The sequence below is a fragment of the Mesoplodon densirostris genome, chromosome 5, assembly GCF_025265405.1.
Source record: "Mesoplodon densirostris isolate mMesDen1 chromosome 5, mMesDen1 primary haplotype, whole genome shotgun sequence".
Taxonomy (NCBI): domain Eukaryota; kingdom Metazoa; phylum Chordata; class Mammalia; order Artiodactyla; family Ziphiidae; genus Mesoplodon; species Mesoplodon densirostris.
The window spans coordinates 101,207,349-101,219,624 of NC_082665.1; the positions used below are offsets into that span (position 1 = coordinate 101,207,349).

The 12,276-nt window shown below is 35.9% G+C and overlaps 1 pseudogene; it reads right to left on the bottom strand.

The window, feature by feature from the left end:
• Window positions 1–10,020: 10,020 nt before the first annotated feature.
• LOC132491535 (U6 spliceosomal RNA) lies at window positions 10,021–10,119 on the bottom strand (annotated as a pseudogene).
• Between the last annotated feature and the right edge of the window lie 2,157 nt (window positions 10,120–12,276).

Genomic DNA, 12,276 nt, shown 5'->3' on the forward strand with positions numbered 1-12,276 from the left:
CATCACAGCAAATAAATACGCACTACCTAATTGGGAGAGAAGTAGGAAGGTGGAGAAATAAGACAATGTGCTTTGGAGCCTTTAAAAGGGAGATGTAGTACAAGTCTGAGTCACTAGGTCCTTCAGGTCTTACAGCATTGGTCTGACAGCCATTGGGAGTATAAAAGACTAGTATATTAATTCCAAAAACATTGAACTTGAACAAATAATGTCAGTTCTGGGGGCCAGAGATGTGACAGATCTTCTTTGTCCTATATGACCTTTAATCTTTTACTTTCATATCTTGTACTCCATAAAGCTCTTTCAAAGCAAACTACCTGGATTAACTCTTCTGTAGTCAAACCAGGAGAGAAGGACTATAACGTCTGCTCTCCAGCATGCAGTTCTCCTGGGAGGCAATGAGGTTAGGAACCAGGGTGTATGTACTGGATTACCATCCTCCAAGACGTCCTTTTATCCAGCCCTGGACCATCTTACCTGCATTCCTCCCCAGAGGGTGGAAGGAGATGAGGGGAAGAGGTTGTTGGACAACAATAAACCTGCTTCACTAGAGCCCTTCCCCCACACCCCAGAGCACTCAGCCATCGTTTGGAATCCATTTTCAGGTGGTAAGAGAGGGAGGTCTTTGAAAAGATCTGCTTATTTCCAATGCATCCTTTATAAAGTAGGCACTCTAGTTCTTTGACATTGCCATGCATCTTTCCTTTGAAATGGAAGCAGTGGAGACTTTAAAAACATTGTCTCGGGCTTCCCTGGTGGCGCAGTGGTAAAGAATCTGCCTGCCAATGCAGGGGACATGGGTTTGAGCCCTGGTCCGGGAAGATCCCACATGCCGCAGAGCAACTAAGCCCGTGCACCACAACTACTAAGCCTGTGCTCTAGAGCTCGTGAGCCACAACTACTGAAGCCCGCGTGTCTAGAGCCCATGCTCCGCAACAAGAGAAGCCACTGCAATGAGAAGCCTGCGCACCGCAACAAAGAGCAGCCCCCACTCGCCGCAACTAGAGAAAGCCCATGCACAGCAACAAAGACCCAACATAGCCAAAAATAAATAAATAAAATAAATAAATTTATTTAAAAACAAACAAACAAAAAAACATTATCTCCTATTCTAGAGAGTTTTCCTTTTTCCACCCTTGGCCCAAACACTTAACCAAGCTAGAAATAGGGACTGAGTCACACAAATACAACTGGGTTTGTTAACACAGAACTCCTAATTCAGATAAGGAGGAACAGACGTGAATGTCCGTGGATGGTAAAATGTTTTCTCCAGGGTATCCTGATGAATCTAAAAGAAAGGCACACATGTTTCCCAATTAAGAAAATGCCTGCCAAGCAATTGGTAATACCATATGTTTAACCTCTTAAATGCAAATGAATGGCCAAAAGCTTTTTGATAAAAAAGAAAAGAATTATTTGCATTTGTGGCCTGATACTCTGAACTTCCAAAATATCATCTCTGCATTTTGGTTATCTCCACTATTATCTTAAGTATACTATTTGATGGTGCTGTCGTAATTCTACAATTAATCTAGGGATATTTATCCTTCTCTCCTTTGTCTTTAAAAACACCATTTTCTCAAGGAGAGAACTCGGTGCATTCCCAGTATAGTTTTAAGTAATTTTTAATACTCAGTGATAAAGGTCTGTGCTTCATACTTCACCACTGGGCTATCCATTTCTCCTCACAAACTCCTGAGGGATCAAATCAAAAAGCTTTTGAAAAATTAGAATAAATTCCATCTACTAACTCACCTTTTCCTTAATCTTTTCTGAGAAATTTGAAAGACTTGCTCAATAAATGCTAAAAAAATAATAAAGGTCAGAGAAAGTTCATAATTTCTTTCTAAGAGGAACATTTTCTTAAGTTCATCAAACTGGAATTTTCTAACTATAGGGGAAATAAGTAGCCTCATTAAGAGAGAATTCTGCTTTCATTTGTCCACTCAATGTACAGAATTGTGTTCTCCTGATCTAGGTATCTATATTTAACTTAATACTTTGTAAAAATGAGAGAAGAATTCATTGCAAAGAACTGAAACTTGCAATACAATGATAACCAGGCATAGATTATAACACATAGGACATGACTAACAAAGAATATTAGGTTGGTTCTAAGATGAATACCTCTTTGTTCAAGACCAACGAAGCTCCTTTACCAGTGGGATTAAGGGTATGAGGTCTCTTCAGTCTCATTCCAACTCCTTAGATGCCATATGGCTATTGCTCCACTAGGGTGTTGTCAAGATATTTAAAACTCAGATTTGAACTTTGCTTAGGTACTTGTTAAATTAATAAAAATAATCTATAATGTTATAGTATACATATATGATTTTATAATAAATGTAATATATATAATATCATTAATTCAGGGTTTACTCTTCTAAGTGTCCTACCAAACACTGCGTTGTTTTTATTTCATTTAGTTCTCCCCTAATGAAACATAAACTCCATAAAGGCAGGGACATTTTTTTCCTATTCACCACTTTATCACCAGTGACTGAAACAGTGCCTGCTATGTAATTTGTCAAATAAATGTATGAACGTTGAAAGTATTATGATAAATATTTGACAGATGAAAAAACTAAAGCTCAGCAAAATTGCCTTGTCACAAAGCTATCAAAGAACAAGTCCCTTATCTAAGGTCACACAGTAAGTTTTGAGGCTGAAGTATAACCCCGTTTTATCTGACTTCAAAAGCCAAAAGATATATTTCAGAGTAATAAAGTCTACTGCTATAAAAAGCACTGCTTTTTTCCATATGCTGTCTGTGAATTGTTAGCCTTGTCCCTCTAATCTGAGTGGGACACTTGGTTTCTTGATGTTCTTTGTAGGAGACTCCACTCTCTCCTCTGCTATTAAGATAGGAAGCATTAAAGCCCTCTGTAGGAATACTGGTGCCAAATACTTGGTGCCAAACTGAAAAGTGGTCTCCCATATGGGCAGGAAGGTGATACTTCCCACGTACCACAATTACACACAGCTCACAGCAATATCTCAAGACAGTACATACTTTTTTTTTTTTTTTTTTGCGGTATGCGGGCCTCTCACTGTTGTGGCCTCCCCCGTTGCGGAGCACAGGCTCCGGACGCGCAGGCTCAGCGGCCATGGCTCACGGGCCCAGCCGCTCCGCGGCATATGGGATCCTCCCAGACTGGGGCACGAACCCGTATCCCCTGCATCGGCAGGCGGACTCTCAACCACTTGCGCCACCAGGGAGGCCCTAGTACATACTTTTTAATACCAAATATTATATAGTTTGTATTGGGTCCCTCTATTCTCTCAGCCATTTACCTTCTTTGCGTTGGATATTTACAATTTTCCTGCTTTTCCCCAAACTAACTTCCTATCCTCAATTTTTTAAGATACAGGCTGCATTCAGAAACTGAATGATACTCTTATTAAAAACTTGTGTTCAAGACTGAGCAAAAACTAGGAAGCAGTAAAACATGGATGGACCTTGAGGGTATTATGCTAAGTGCAGTAAGTCAGATGTAGAAAGACAAATACCATATGATTTCACTCATCTATGAATATAGAAAACAAACAAATAAACAAAATAAAACAAAATAAATGAACAAACCAAACCAAGCAAAAACAAACACATAGATATAAAGAACACAGTCGTGGTTACCAGAGGGGAAAGGACAGGGAGGAGGATGAAATAGATAAAGGGAGTCAACTGTATGGTAACTGATGGAAACTACATTTTTGCTGGTGAGCATGCTGTAGCGAATACAGAAGTAAAAACATAATGTTGTACACATGAAGCTTGTATAATGTTATAAACCAGTTACCTCAATAAAAAATAAAACAGGGCTTCCCTGGTGGTGCAGTGGTTGAGAGTCCGCCTGCCGATGCAGGGGACACGGGTTCATGCCCCGGTGCGGGAAGATCCCACATGCCGCGGAGTGGCTGGGCCCGTGAGCCATGGCCGCTGAGCCTGCGCGTCCGGAGCCTGTGCTCCGCAACGGGAGAGGCCACAACAGTGAGAGGCCCAGTACCGCCAAAAAATAAAAAATAAAAAAGTAAAATAAAATAAAACAAACAAGTAAATAAATAAAATTAGTGTTAAAAACGTGCTTCCTTGACTGTTTGTTTGTGGGTCTCTGTTCCCCACTCCTTGAGGAGGAGCACTCTGGTGTAGCTGAGGGAGTCCTGGCTGCACCGTTTCTAGCCGTGTGAAAAACTTTCATTTTCTCAATGTGTAAATCTTGGGATAAGTTAAAACTTACCTTAAGGGCTGTTATTTGATCACTGAAATTTTTAAATTTGTTGTCTTACTCTGCAGGTAATAATATAAGCACATGTTACAAAATTCAAAAATACAAAAGAATATTTAGTGAAAAGTAAATGTCCCACCCACCCTTGTCTTCCAACTCGGAAACTAAGAACTGTTTCCTATGAGTCCTACCAGAGAAATCCTTTGCATATTCAAGCAAATGTAATTTTTATTAATGTTTTAACAATATACCTGGTGTTTTGTCTCTCTTTTTTTTAATCTATCAACATTTCCTTAAGGTCTTTCCATATAGGAGAGTTCTCCAAAATCTTACTCATACTTTAGAAAAGCTGTATGGGATTATTTCTGTACCATAAAAAATTATCTTTTGATTAATGTGGAAGAACAAACAGGTAAAAACATTCAAGACATTTTGAAAAGAGAATAATGATAAAGAGAGAATTGGCCTACTCAGCTATCTAAATGTCAAAATAAATTCTGAAACGTAAGTAAAACAGTGCAATACTAGTACAAAACAGACCACAAACAGAAAGAATATTAAAAAGACCTAGTAGTATACATTTAAAAAATTGGTATATGATAAAAGCTATGTAATTATTTGGATATTTGGAAAAAGTTAAATTATATAACTATCACGTCCCATATATATTCCAAATGGATTAAAGAGTTAAATATAAAAGAAAAAAATGAAACCATAAAAGAAGTAAAAGATAATGTAGGTAAGCATCTATTTGATCTTGGAGTTAACAAGGTCTTTTTAAGCAAAAGATGAAACTATATCAAAATCAACTGTACCAAAGAAACTATAGCAGAATCAAAAGAAGAAACTATAAAGAAAAGTGATAGATTTCTACGATTTCTATTTCTATAAGTTTGACTGTGTGTAGAGTAAAAATTTCATTACATGAGAAAAATTAATAGGCAAATTACAAAAAGAAATATTTTGGAACATATATGACAGACAAATGGCTAACAACCTTTATACTGAAAGAGGTCTCACCGATAGTAAGAAAAATAAAAACCATCCAATATAACTGTAAGCAAAGTACATAACTTGACAATTCACTAAAGAAAAGCTTATACAAATGGCCAATAAACATTTTTAACCTATATCTAACTTGCCAGTAATATAAAATGGTAAGTAATGCTACATGAACAATGAAGTGTCTTTTTTTTTTCCATTTGTAAAGTTGAGAAAGATAAATGCACAATTCTCAGTATTAGCAAATGCTCAGTAAAATCGATGCTTTCATATTCTTACTACCTTTCTGAAGGGTAATTTGGTATGTTATTCAAAAGCCTTAAAGTTGTGAATTTTTTGTCTTGTATTTCTTTTTATAAGAAATTATTCTGGTAAAATGATCAGATGTGTACAAAAAGATTTATGTATAAGAATGTCCATAGAACATGGAGAAAAGTTTCAAACAACTTATATGGCCATCAGTGGTATGTTAGTATATACATATTTTGCTACACTAGGCAATTGTTAAATTTACGTTTTACAGAAAATGTAATGAGAAAAAAAGTTCTCGATAAATAGTTAAATGAAAATCAGATTATAAAAGATTGTATGCAGTCCATTTTAAACATGTGTACATAAATGTATACAAACATATATATATATGTCCCATAAAAAAAGATAGAGTTTTATACAAACTGATACTTTTCTGAGTGAACTGGTAAAGAATAATTTCCTTAATTTTGTACAGAAAAGTATTATCCTTATAATCAGAAAAAGTCAAAAACTGTCATTTTAAAATTAGAATCAGAGCAAACATCCCTGACTTAGATATCTAACTATTATTGTGTCACATTATTTGTATCAGACCTTACTGAATGTTGCTTGGATATAAATTTTCTTTAAAAAAATGCAAACAAATAAATACTATTTCAGATCATCTTTAGGAAATCTCTCAACTCTAAGACTAAAGTCCAAAATATCCCCTGAGAGGCTCTAGATATTATTAAGATATTTTTATGTTTTATGTTTCTGCTTTGTGTTGAAGCAGTTGTTTAGATAAAAAAATAATTGTGTAAACAAACACTGCTGAAGCCTAATTAAGAAACTAAAATACCAGTAAGTGTGACCATGTAGGTAAAAGGACTAAGATAATTCCTGTTGTTATATGTAGGCATCAGCCATGGAATTTGCCAAGATAAGTCAGCAACAACTATGACATATGTTCAAGTTCTACCATTGGCACAAAAACCAGGAATCAGCCTAGTAATCTAGGTCAAGAATTCATTTCAGCATGAATCACAATTTTTTAAGAGTGATTTGCCAATAATTTTTCAGTTTCTTTTCATGGTTTTCTGAGAAAGTCCAAAGCCATGATTTAGTTACATTACTTGAACTGACAACAAAGCTAGGCATGCATGAGAAAATCATTACTAATGTGTTTAAGCACCCTTAAATCTGTTTGTATTTCACTTCTCCCACGCTATTAGGACAATCAGCTCCACTCTAGTTTTCCAGTACTTCTAATCAGGGTTCAATTCCCAAAATCAGATGAAACTCAGGACTACTTTAATTATCTAGAGATCTTCCGAGATACCCAAAAATGTCTTTTGATGCCCAGTTACTCAAAAATGTGTCAGCACCAAAGGCAGTAATACTTGCAAGTCCATTTTACATAAAACTTTTTAGCTAGCATTTCTTGATTGATTGATAGCTGATAAATAGCAGTATATATTAATCCAAAATAGACTGTGGTAGATTATTACTTTAAAATGGAAGAAATAGATTTTAGCACACCAATGCTGCCACTGAGAACAAGAAGGGAAACCAAGATAAAAGATGGTAATCATCTGTTTGAAGTCAGCAGACTGCAGGAACAGAAAAGAGAATTGGAAGAACCGTACTCCAGAGAGGGGAGAACGTAGCAGAAGTAAATGGACTTCTGCAGGCACTTTTACTCTAGAGGCATTTGCCAATTCTGTGAATGGGCACAAGGATGAGAATCCATTTTGTACCCAAAAAAGGATGCTACTGGAGGATGGAGAAAGAAAAAAATACTAAGTCTTTGGTGGAGATATGTCGGGGGAGCCTCAGGCATACTGCTGGTTTTCCTCTCACAGCAGTTACCAATTTCTGGAGCAGTAGCAGGCAGAAAACTAAACCTTAAACAGAAAGTTTCTGAAAGACTAGGTAAAGCTTTGGCAGTCTCATAAAAATATACCATTAAATAAGTGAAAAGCCAGCCCACAAAGTGAGAGAAAATATTTGCAACAATGTATCCAACAAAAATTTATAGCTAAAATATGCAAAGAATTAAGTATCATTATCATACTAAGTGAAGTAAGTCAGACAGAGAAAGACAAATATCATGATATCCTTATATGTGGAATCTGAAAAAAATGATACAAATGAACTTACTTACAAAACAGAAACAGACTCACAGACTTAGAGAACAAATTTATGGTTACCGGTGGGGGGTGGGCAGAGTGGGTGGGGAGGGATAGATTGGGAGTTTAGACATGTACACACTGTTATATTTAAAATAAAATGCCTTTCCATTAAATAAATAAATAAATAAATAAACTTTTGTTACATTAAGCCATTGCTGGCGGGGGGGGGGCAGAAATTTTTCTATCTGTTAATACATTTCCTTTGTAATGTAAAAATACATGTGCATTTTCTCTCACCATGATGATATTAGCCATAAATTGTCTATTTTATGATTCATTCATTTTAAAATCACTCTTGGATTTGTCTAAACTGCTGTTTTTGTTTTAAAATGAATTAAGTTTTTGAATAAATTTTTAAATACTGAAAAATAAATAGAAGGGAGCCCATCTAGGACTTCCTAAGAAGTCAATAAAGACAACCTATAGAATGGGAGAATATATTTGCAAATGATGCGACCAAAAAGGGATTAGTTTCCAAAACATACAAACCACATACAGCTCAATAACAAAAAGACAAACAACCCAACCAATAAATGGACAATAAAGCAAATAAATGTAATCAAGTGATCTAAAGCATTGTAATGAAAAAAAAATAAAATGAACCCATGATATAATCCACTCAGAAACAAATGGGCAAAAGAGATTAATAAGCACTTCACAAAAGGACAAATCCATTTGGATAATCATCATAAGGAAAGGTGTTTAACTTCATTAATCATCAGGAAAGTGAGAGTTTAAATCACAAAGCCATTACCACTACACATCTACCAAAAAAGTTAAAAATAAAACAAATAGATAACAATTCCAAATGTTGGTGAAGATGTAGAGCAACTGGAACTCTCATACATTGCTGGTGGACCTATACACTGGAAAAATGCTTGACAGTATCTACTAAAGCTAAGCACATACACATCCTTGGTCCAGGTATTCCATTCCTTGGTAGACTAAAGCTAAGCATATACACATTCTTGATCCAGGTATTCCATTCCTTGGTAGAAACTCTATAGAAATGTATAAGAGACATATACAGGAGACATATATGTCTCCTGAGACATATACAGGAATGTTTACAATGGCACTGTCATAATATCCCCAAATTGGAAACTACCCAACAATCTAAGAGTAGACTGGATAAATAAATAGTTGTATATGTATACAATAAATACTGTTTAGCAGTGAGGATGAACAAATTAAAACTGTATACAACAACATGGATAAATCTAATGGACAGTAAAAGAAACTAGACCCAAAAGAGTGCAAATGTTATGATTTTACTGATAAAATTATCCAAAACAGACAAACTTAGCCTATGGTGTCAGAAGTCAGGAGAGTGGTTACTCTTAGAAGCTTAACAATTACAAGGGGACAAAAGAGGGCTTCTGGGATCTGGACAGTGTTCTGTTTTTAATCTGGGTGCTGACCACATGGGTTTGTTCACTTTATAAAATTTATTCTGATACACACTTTTATTCTACACTTTTTGAAGATATATTTAAAAGTTTGCATCAAAATCTATATGTGTATAGAAAGAGGAGCTGCCATTAGCTAGATTAAGATAACTGTCTTAGACTGAGATCGGTATCAACACTCAGTGTGTATTAAATTCTTCTGTTAGATGCAATTGATTTCTACATTTGTGACTATAAAACTACTTTACAAATATTACTTAATTACTTAATTGCTTAATTGTTAGTGGTAAAACTTAAGTCAAAGATATGATATGATCCCCAACTTCATTTTACAAAAATACTTTGTATTTACAAAGTATTTACAGTCTGTTTGGGGAGATAAGATTAGAGACAAAATTAGCAAACAGAATTTAAAGTCTAAACTCCTCTTGAATCTTGGGAGTTTTCAGCTGATTGAGTTTGGGAAATTGCTCCAGCCACCAAGATATCCTTTGAGGATCACATTTTCTGCTCACAGAATATGATGTTAATTTTTAAGGTTTTTTGCACCTATGTTTATGAGGAATATTGACTTATAGTTTTCTTTTCTTGTAATGTCTCTGAGTAACACTGGCCTCATAACCTAGGAAGTATTTCTCCTTCAAATACCTGGAGGAGGTTTTGTAGCATGGTCTAAACTTTTGATAGAATTGGTAAGTGAAGACATCTCACTTGGAATGTTCTTTGTGCATAGGTTATCTTTAATAGATAATGGACTATTTAAGTTATCTAATTATTGTTTTTCCAGTTTTATTGAGAAATAATTGACATATATCACTGGAAAAGTTTAAGGTATACAGAATGATGGTCTGATTTATATAAATTGTGAAATGATTACCACAATAGATTCAGCTAACATTTATCTTCTCATAGAGATACAATAAAAAGAAAAGAAAGAAAAAAAAGGAAAACAATTTTTTCAAAATTATGGAATACTTCATGAATTTGCATGTCATCCTTGTGCAGGGGTTAATCTCTGTATCATTACAATTTAAGTACATGTGCTGCCGAAGCAAGCATGTTATTTAATTTTTGAATTAGCTTTGGTAGATTGTGACTTCCTATGAATTTGTCTTCCACTGTTAATAAATTCTTTCTGTATTCATTTGAGAAAAAATATTTATTTTGCCTTAAGTTTTGAAATATATGGTCACTAGGTACAGAATTTTAGGTTGCTATGTTTCTACTTCAAACACTCCATTATCTTTTTTCTTGAATGATTTCTGATGAAAAGTTTGCTATAATTCAGATTTTGTTCCACTTTTTTACTGTTTCACCTTTATTAAGCTGCCTTCAAGAATCTCTCCTTAGTTTTGGTTTTCAGCAGTTTGCCTATGACATATACAAATATGTTTATATTATATTCTGTGTGGGGTTTTCTGAGCTTCATATATCTGTTGTTCATTATTGTTAATTAATTTCATAAATTCCCACCATTATCTATTCAAAATATTTATTCTGTCTACTTCTATTTCTTTTGTCTTTCTGGGAATTCAATTATTTATATTTTTAGACCATTTGCTGTTGACCCACAGCTCTTGAATATTATGTGTGCATTTCTAACTCTTTCATTCACTTTGCATTTGATTTTGGATAATTTCTGTTGACCTACCTCCACATTTAGTCATTCTTCATCAAAGGCATCCAGTCTGCTAATCAGCCCATTGAAAGAAATCTTCCTTTCTGATATCCTATTTTTCTTAATTTCTAATATTTTAATTTATCTCTTAAAATAATTTTTGTCTCTCTGCTGCAAGTCCCCATCTGTTCCTGTATGTTGTCCACCTTTTTCACTAGATTTTTTAACATATTAATCAGAGTAATTTTAAACTCCTGTCTAATTGATCTAACATGTATATCATCTCTGTGTCTGGTTCTGTAGATTTTTTCTACTTACAATGAGTCTTTCTTTTCTTTCTACTTTATGTGTATTATGCAACTTTTGATTGGCTATTGAACATCACATATCAAAGAATAGTAGAGTCTGCTCTTTGAGGCAAATAGCTTTTATTCCCAGAGATGGGCATGACACTTCTCTCAGGCTATTAGTGGAGGTAGGGTTTGCTTCAATCTAGTCAATAACTGAACCGGGTTTGGTTTTGTTGTTATTGTCATTATCCTCAGGGCATCATGGAATTCAAATACCTTCAGTGTTGGGTTGCCACTACCTTCTTAATGTAGAACCAGGGCTCCTGGGCCCACACAAAGCAGAAGGCTTCTGGTGTTCTTATTCTACCCTACACTTTCAGAAATCCCTGAATGTCTGAATCACAGAAAGAGTCTCTCTACACTCTTGTCCACTGGTGGGCTGCTCCTGCTTGTTACCTGGTGCTAGGTTTATGGTGGGGGTGAAAAGGGTGCTTAGTTCTCCTTGTCCAATCTCAGGCTCAGGCAAGGCTTGTTCACATGGGCCTTGTGGGTGAAGCATTTTCAGCGTTTCTTCCTCTTCTCCCTCCCGTAGAAGCCAGACTTTTAAAAAAATCTGTGTCAGATTTTAGGCAGGACATCATTTTCTGGCCCTTCACAAGTGGTAGCAGATCTTGTGTTGTACTGGTGCAGAATTTTAGGACCAAAAGATTTTTCTGCCCCTCCAACGGCATACTTGATGGCAACTGTTTTGTAACTTCCCCCAGTGGCTAAGAATTTTGTTTCATATGAGAGAAGGATCTGGTGAAGTAAGCTGTGTTTTTTGCTGTGTTTTGTTTCCCGTGTTATCAAATCACCTCCTGCATTTCTGAATTAGGAGGTAGAGAGGGGTTCTCCAGTCTCCTGCCCTACACCCAATCTCTCTTTGAGCATTTATTGTATTGATGGATCAGTGGAGAAGAGTTTGTGAGTGAAGACAAATTTTCCTTCTCTCTGGGGCTTTCAGGGTTTTTTTCTTTTCTTCTTTTTTTTTTTTTTGCGGTACGCGGGCCTCTCACTGTTGTGGCCTCTCCCGTTGCGGAGCACAGGCTCCGGACGCGCAGGCTCAGCGGCCATGGCTCACGGGCCCAGCCGCTCTGCGGCATGTGGGATCTTCCCAGACCGGGGCACGAACCCGTGTGCCCTGCATGGGCAGGCGGACTCTCAACCACTGCGCCACCAGGGAAGCCCCGGGGTTTTCAGTTTTTTTAAACTGAAATCTTCACCTACTCTTGGCCTTTAAGAAGTATTTACAGTACTGACTGGTTTTTT